Here is a 6,730-nt window from a genome sequence, read left to right on the forward strand (position 1 = left end):
TTCTAATGTCCTGGCCCCACTGGTGGACTTCCTGATGGCACTGGTATTTCTGGCCACTGTGTGATACAGAGTGTTGGACTGGATGGGCCTTTGGCCTGATCCAACATTGGCATCTCTTATGTTCTTATGTTCTTATGTTTTTTTTTTTTGCAGTGTATATTTATTTGTTACTAGACCCACCTGGAGGTTGGCAACCCTAACTACATGGCAAGGAGAAATTCAATAGGTTTAGTTGCTCCACTGTGGGAATAACCTGTGCCAACTTCATGTTGGGAAACTGTCAGTGGCCCAGGAACATTAGTCAAGAAACGATTTGGTAACCCTCTTTATGCAGAAAGAGCAGACACTTCTGCCATTTTTTTTTCTTGATGCAAGGTAAGACACCCCCACACACCATCCCTTCCCCATATTCCCAAAGAAGATGTGTCTAGAAAACTTGCCTCTCTATTTAGCTCTAAGAGGGTGTAGCTGAATTTCTACATCAACACCAAGCACCCAAAGGCAAAAGTGAAAAGGGACAGAACCCAGGAATTATTTCAGGAAGAAATTGTGTGGTAAAAGAGGTGAAGCAAAAGCTGTGAGTCAGCCAGGGTTAGTGAGCGGGCTCCCTCAGGTGTCAGAACTGCATCAGAGCACAAGTAACAGGTTAAAAACCGCTGTACATTAGACAGTATCTTGGGACAGGAGACTAGGCCAACAGTTTGTCAACCTGCTGGATGACCTTGAGCAAGCCGTAGTTCTGAAGAGCTGTTCTTGAAAAAGAGCAGTTTCTGTCAGAGCTCTCTCAGCCCCACCTACCTCACAGGGTGTCTGTTGTGGGGAGGGGAAGGGAAAGGAGTTTGTAAGCCGCTCTGAGACACCTTTGGGTAGTGAAGGGCAGGGTATAAATCCAATCTCTTCCTCTCTTCTCTTCCTCTTCTCTCTTCTCTCCTCATGAGAGAGCAGACAGTTTAGCACAGGAGCAGGCAACCCCTAGCATGTGTGCCAAACAGTAGCATGCCAGGCTACTTTGCTTGGCAGACATGGCTAGTCCTCTGCCCGAGGGACTGAAGGAAGTTCTTGAGGGGCTGGCCGTCCTTCTAGGACTTGGCTTGTTCTTAGTCTGTCTGGCGAAGAGCAACCCTCACACACCCTTTTCTTTGCCAGCTCACCGACATCTCATAGACAGACACTACAGGTTTTTTGCACTCCAGACCCGAGTGCTCCTACTCATTGGAATGAGCTTCCGGATGAGATCAGGGCCCTGCGGGACCTTTTGCAGTTTTGCAGGGCCACAAAAAGGGAGCTCTTCCATCAGGCATATAGGTAGGGAGCCGCATCTTACCATCTATGTCCTGTCCCAATCTTATTCCCAGCCTGAGCCCGCCGACAGTGGAGGTACTGCTTATCTTATTATAGTTACATTGCCACCGCTATGTTAATGGTTTTAATAACTTACTGTGTATTTTATATTAATATTTATAGTAATATTTATACTAATGTATATTGTTGTTTTATCTATGGTTCTCTTGTAAGCCGCCCGAAGCCTGCCCCGGCGGGGAGGGTGGGGTAAAAATGCAAATAAATAAATAAATAAAGGTTACGCACCTTCAATCTAGCATGAAGAAAATAAGATCCAGAAAGGAAGCAGGAAGCTGAAGAGACAGTACCTGGATGGAATGACAAGTCTTGTGCCTTGGCCTGAAGGTTCTTTCTCTCGGCTTTCCTTCTGCGTTCGTAGGACGTTTTATAGCTACCCAGTAGGAGTGACTTCATGCTTAGGGAGGGAAATGTTCTGGATCGTGGATGTGATAAGCCTTGTTACAGGTTGCTTTCCAAATGCAAAACACATTTCACTTCTTAAGCTTTTGAGTCACTGGGAGTTTGAACTGATTCACATAGGGTGCGTTCAGATGGGCAGCTAATCCCGTCATTATGCCAGCTTGAATTTTATCCCGATTTTTTTAATCCATCGTAGCACGACCAGACATCCCCCTGGTGAATCGCCTTACCGCGCACTGCCTCCGTTGTGGATTGTCTAGATGGTGTTCACTGAAGGAGACATGTGCGGGGGTTTTAAAAAACTTTTTGCACATGCGCATAGGCATCACGGCGCATCCTTGTTGAAGGAGGCGTGCGGTGGGTTTAAAAAACTTTTTGTGCATGCGCATAGATGTGACAGCACATCCTTGTTGATCCGCGCATGTGTACAGATTTTTTTTAAATGGCGCCCGCTCGGGATGGTCTGACGTCAGACCACCCCGATGGGAGGATTGTGCGCTAGTGGAACAATCAGACGGGTGAAAGTCCGCAGTTGTCCCGCAGGTAACCGAAAACCCCAGATTTAAAATGCTATCTTTTAAGCATGGCTCCGAAGCGCGGCAAAACAGGATGCCCACGGAAGAGGGACATTTCCCAGATGTTTGTGTCTGGACATTAACTTTAGATCCGTGAGGCTATTGTGCCTCGCGCAGATCTAAGGAGCCATCTGATCGGACTCATAGACATTTTTAAGGAGGTGATATCTGCATAATTTGTCTTAAAGAGAGATTCCAGCCAATTTTAGAAGATATTGCAATGCCCAGTGAGCTGCAATCATTGATGCTACTTCACACACCAAAAGAACAGGCTTTTATTCTAGGCTTCCCAAGTCCCCCCAGGGGGCGGGAAACCCCCGACCCAGAGACACGTTCCCCGCCGGTTGCGGATCAGGCCCCGGGGGGAACCCCACCCCGACATGCGCATCATCCGGAAGTGACACGACCACGCCGGGCACGCTGGGGGCGGGGCCACTGTCATCCGAGGGAAAACTCTATGGTTTTCCCTCGGATGGTCGTGGTCCCGCCCCCAGCATGCTCGGCGTCCTAACGTCACATTCTCCGCGCGCTCGCTCCAGCTGCAGCGCGGGAGTTCCCCGGTAAACAGAAGTTTCAACTTGGCAACTCTACTTTATTCAAAGATATTTCCAACTCTGACTATGACTGAGACAAAACGTTTTGCATTCAAAATATTGTTAAGCTGTTGAATCTCCAATTCAGGAATTCTTTCTCTAAGGCTGCGGTCACACAAGCTAAATAATCCACTTTCAATCCAATTTCAGTGCACTTTCCAACTGGATTTTTACTGTGTGAACTGGCATAATCCAGTTGGAAAGTGCATTGAAAGTGGATTGAAAGTGGATTGTTTAGTGTGTGGTAAAGGTAAAGGTAAAGGTTCCCTTGCTCGAAAGCCAGTCGAATCCGACTCTAGGGTTGCGGTGCTCATCTCCGTTTCCAAGCCGAAGAGCCAGCGCTGTCCGAAGACGTTTCTGTGGTCATGTGGCCGGCATGACTAAACACCAAGGTGAACGGAACGCTGTTTCCTTCCCACCGAAGTGGTACCTATTTATCTACTTGCAATTTCTTGCTTTCGAACTGCTAGGTTGGCAGGAGCTGGAACTAGAGACAGGAGCTCACCCCGTCATGCGGCACCCGGGTCTTGAACTGCTGAACTACTGACCTTCCACAGCCTGCAGTTCAGCGTCTTAACCACTTGAGCCACCGCAGCTCCTTTAGTGTGTGACCACTGGCTAATTTAAGATCTGTGGTTTGGATCCAGACAGCTTTTTCACTTAGCCCCTCTGCCAAACTACATGGCTTTTGTCCATGCAGGTCCCATGATCCCCAGCATAGCAGGCAGTCAGCTGTAGAGTTGCCAGCTCCAGGTTGGGAAATACCTGGGGATTTGATTTTGGGGGTGGAGTCTGGGGAGGGTGGAGTTTGGGGTGGAGAGGGACCTCAGCAGGGTATGATATCATAGAGTCCACCCTCCAAATCAGCCATTTTCTCCAGGGGTACCAATCTTGGTCATCTGGAGATCAATTGTAATAATGGGAGATATCCAGGTGCCACCTGGAGGTTGGTAACCATAGCTGGGACACCTCTTTTTTCAGCACCAAATGAATTCTGAACACCTCAGAGATCCAGATCCACACAGATACCCACCCCTCAGTTACATCTTTCTGCAATGCATACTGCATGGATCAGTTGTAGAACTGACTTGCATGTCTGCAGTGGAATTGTAGCTAAGATTCAGCTTGGTTTCTCTGCTTGGACCTCACCATAAACCTTGTCCATAGGTTTATGAGAGCCAGTTTGGTGTAGTGGTTAAGTGCGCGGACTCTAATCTGGGAGAACTGGGTTTGATTCTCCACTCCTCCACTTGCACCTGCTGGATGACCTTGGGCAAGCCGTAGTTCTGATAAGAGCTGTTCTTGAAAAAGAGCAGTTTCTGTCAAGAGCTCTCTCAGCCCCACCTACCCCACAGGGTGTCTGTTGTGGGGAGGGGAAGGGAAAGGAGTTTGTAAGCCACTCTGAGACACCTTTGGGTAGTGAAGGGCGGGGTATAAATCCAATCTCCTCCTCCTCCTCTTCTTCCTCTTCCTCTTCCTCTTCCTCTTCCTCTTCTTCCTCTTCTTCCTCTTCTTCTTCTTCTTCTAATATGGCATCAAAGTCACTACTCCTTTTCCTCTGTTCCCAAGAACTAATTCCTACCAACCTGGCAATTAATCCACAATTACATTGGTACACAATGTATGGCAACAACTGGGGCATCAAGTTTGGGCATTCATTTCTTCAAGTAGTTGCATCTTGCTCTTTCAAAACCAAGTCTGCCCGCTGTGAAAGTTCTTTTCAGAGGTGTAAAAAAATTCCACCGGAGCCACTCCCAAAATACTTTCAAGACTTCCTTCCTTGTTTGTTCAACGCAGCATCTTTCCAGTGTCATTCCTTTTCATCCAGAGCACCTAACTAGTACATGCTGGCTTATGTCTAGTCAATGCCAAGATGAAGTTGATTCAGAATGCATCTGACAAAGCTACATCAATTAAAAGTATATAAATCATTTACAGGTTCCAAATGTTTTCTGTAATGCAAAATCTCTGGCTAAAAATATAACTTAGGTCGTGGTCATGTGGTCATTTTGATTGGGTTTCACAACTGTTCCCTATCGCATTTAAAAGGGCTGATCAGACACAGCCAATTCTGTCTTCTGTATTGAAGTGGGTTCACCCCCGCAATCCTCCCAGTTTTCTAGTGTGTTTTCCGACACCGGGAAAATCAACTACTTTCCTACTACTTGCGCTATGAATCTGCAATTTCTCCTATCTTGAGAGCCATCTCTCACGATGAACGTGATTAGGTCATCTGTACATCCTTCTTGTGGTAGTTCCCCCCCCCAGCTTTCACCATTGTGCGCATGACCAATCCTGTGCTGAATATATTTAATGCATGAATGCTCAAGCACACATAGACCGGCTCTCGGTTGCACATCGGTAGTTCATTTTGTTCGCTGTTTGGGGGGAAACGCTGCATCCAAGTGGGAGCTGTGATCTGCACATGCGCATATGCGCATGTGTGAATGCATAAAGAATTTTTTTTTTAATGGTGCTGCACTGCCACTTGGGCGGCGCAGCTATCTGGATGGTGCCTGGACTCTTGTCGTGCGATGCAAGTGGTTGGGCAAGGGATGTGTGATCATCCAAACCTGCTAAAAAATATCCCTGATCAAATCTACATTGGGAACAAATAGGTAGGCAGAAACTCACCATACAGCTCAGGGTTGTTTCAGGTGAAATATGACAAGAGCCATATACAAAATACATATACGCCACATCAGCTATTTAGTGCACACATATATCGTTTTGAGGTCCTTGTCCCTTTAAAAGATACCTGGAGGGGGGAGTTGGTTCTTTTTAGTGTATATCCTAAAGGGTCAAGGACCAAAACAATCCATGTTTGTGTGTTTCACAGTTGATAAACCTCACAATTTTTTGTACATGAATATTGTGCCTGATTCCAAAAACACCACATATAAAGATGCCCTCTGAACTTGGTCCAATTCATGCAATAATATCTGGGCACCTTTTTATCCTGCCAAGGAACTACACATTACACTGTTCCCAGGTCTTGTCAAGTAAACACATACTGGGAGTTCCCAGTCAAAACACAGACTGTCAGATGGCTGTTCTCACTTCAGGCTAACAAAAGACAATGTCAACTAAAGGATTAAAATCTGTGTTTTTTAAGTATAAAGCCAAAAATCTTGTTCAATAAGCCTACCCCAATGCCTAGCAAAAACACATTTGGTCCACTCTTCATTGCCAGACAGAAAGATGTTACAGACCCTAACTGTCTCCCACTGGCGCTCTGATTGGCTGGGAGATGTATATAATCTCTTCTCAGTCAGGCAGTCTTCAATCCTACAGTAGTGTACAGAGAGTAAGAAAAACTGAGCATCTTCCCTTGGCAACAAGGTACAAAATTGATTGCAATAGTAATGCAATATATTTATAGCTATGAAAATGTTATTGATATATCTGATTGTCAACATCGCCCAATATGTGAATACTTAAATCCAGAGACTGGGGCCATGAATGGACAAGACTGGGGTGGCCAAACCTGCATAATGTAAGAGCCACATAGAATAAACATCACATGTTTGAGAGCTGCAAGACATGAACAAATATTACACACACATTTTTATTGAAAAATATGCACATTTGCTTTTTATTAACATTAAATGAGACTGCTGAAAGTAAAAACAAAAGGGGTAAAAACAAATATTGATAATGATATTTGTCAAACGATATTTATTTGTTTGCTAATGATATTTATCTGTCTAAGAGAGAGAGGTGGAAAGAAAGAAAGAAAGAAAGAAAGAAAGAAAGAAAGAAAGAAAGAAAGAAAGAAAGAAAGAAAGAAAGAAAGAAAGA

General features: G+C 45.4%; 1 protein-coding gene across 2 annotated transcripts in view; it reads right to left on the minus strand.

Annotated features, from left to right (window-relative positions):
* Positions 1-1,707, minus strand: part of LOC107115369 (interleukin-36 receptor antagonist protein-like) — a 14,197-nt gene extending 12,490 nt beyond the window's left edge. The window contains exon 1 of one of the 2 annotated variants that reach the window (XM_015417059.1): positions 1,588-1,707. The gene's annotated coding sequence lies outside the window, so the exon portion shown is untranslated. The remainder of the gene's footprint in view (positions 1-1,587) is intronic. The other variant, XM_015417060.1, reaches the window with a different exon arrangement.
* Between the last annotated feature and the right edge of the window lie 5,023 nt (positions 1,708-6,730).

Source organism: Gekko japonicus, unplaced genomic scaffold (assembly GCF_001447785.1).
Source record: "Gekko japonicus isolate JY-2015 unplaced genomic scaffold, Gekko_japonicus_V1.1 scaffold709, whole genome shotgun sequence".
NCBI classification, from domain to species: domain Eukaryota; kingdom Metazoa; phylum Chordata; class Lepidosauria; order Squamata; family Gekkonidae; genus Gekko; species Gekko japonicus.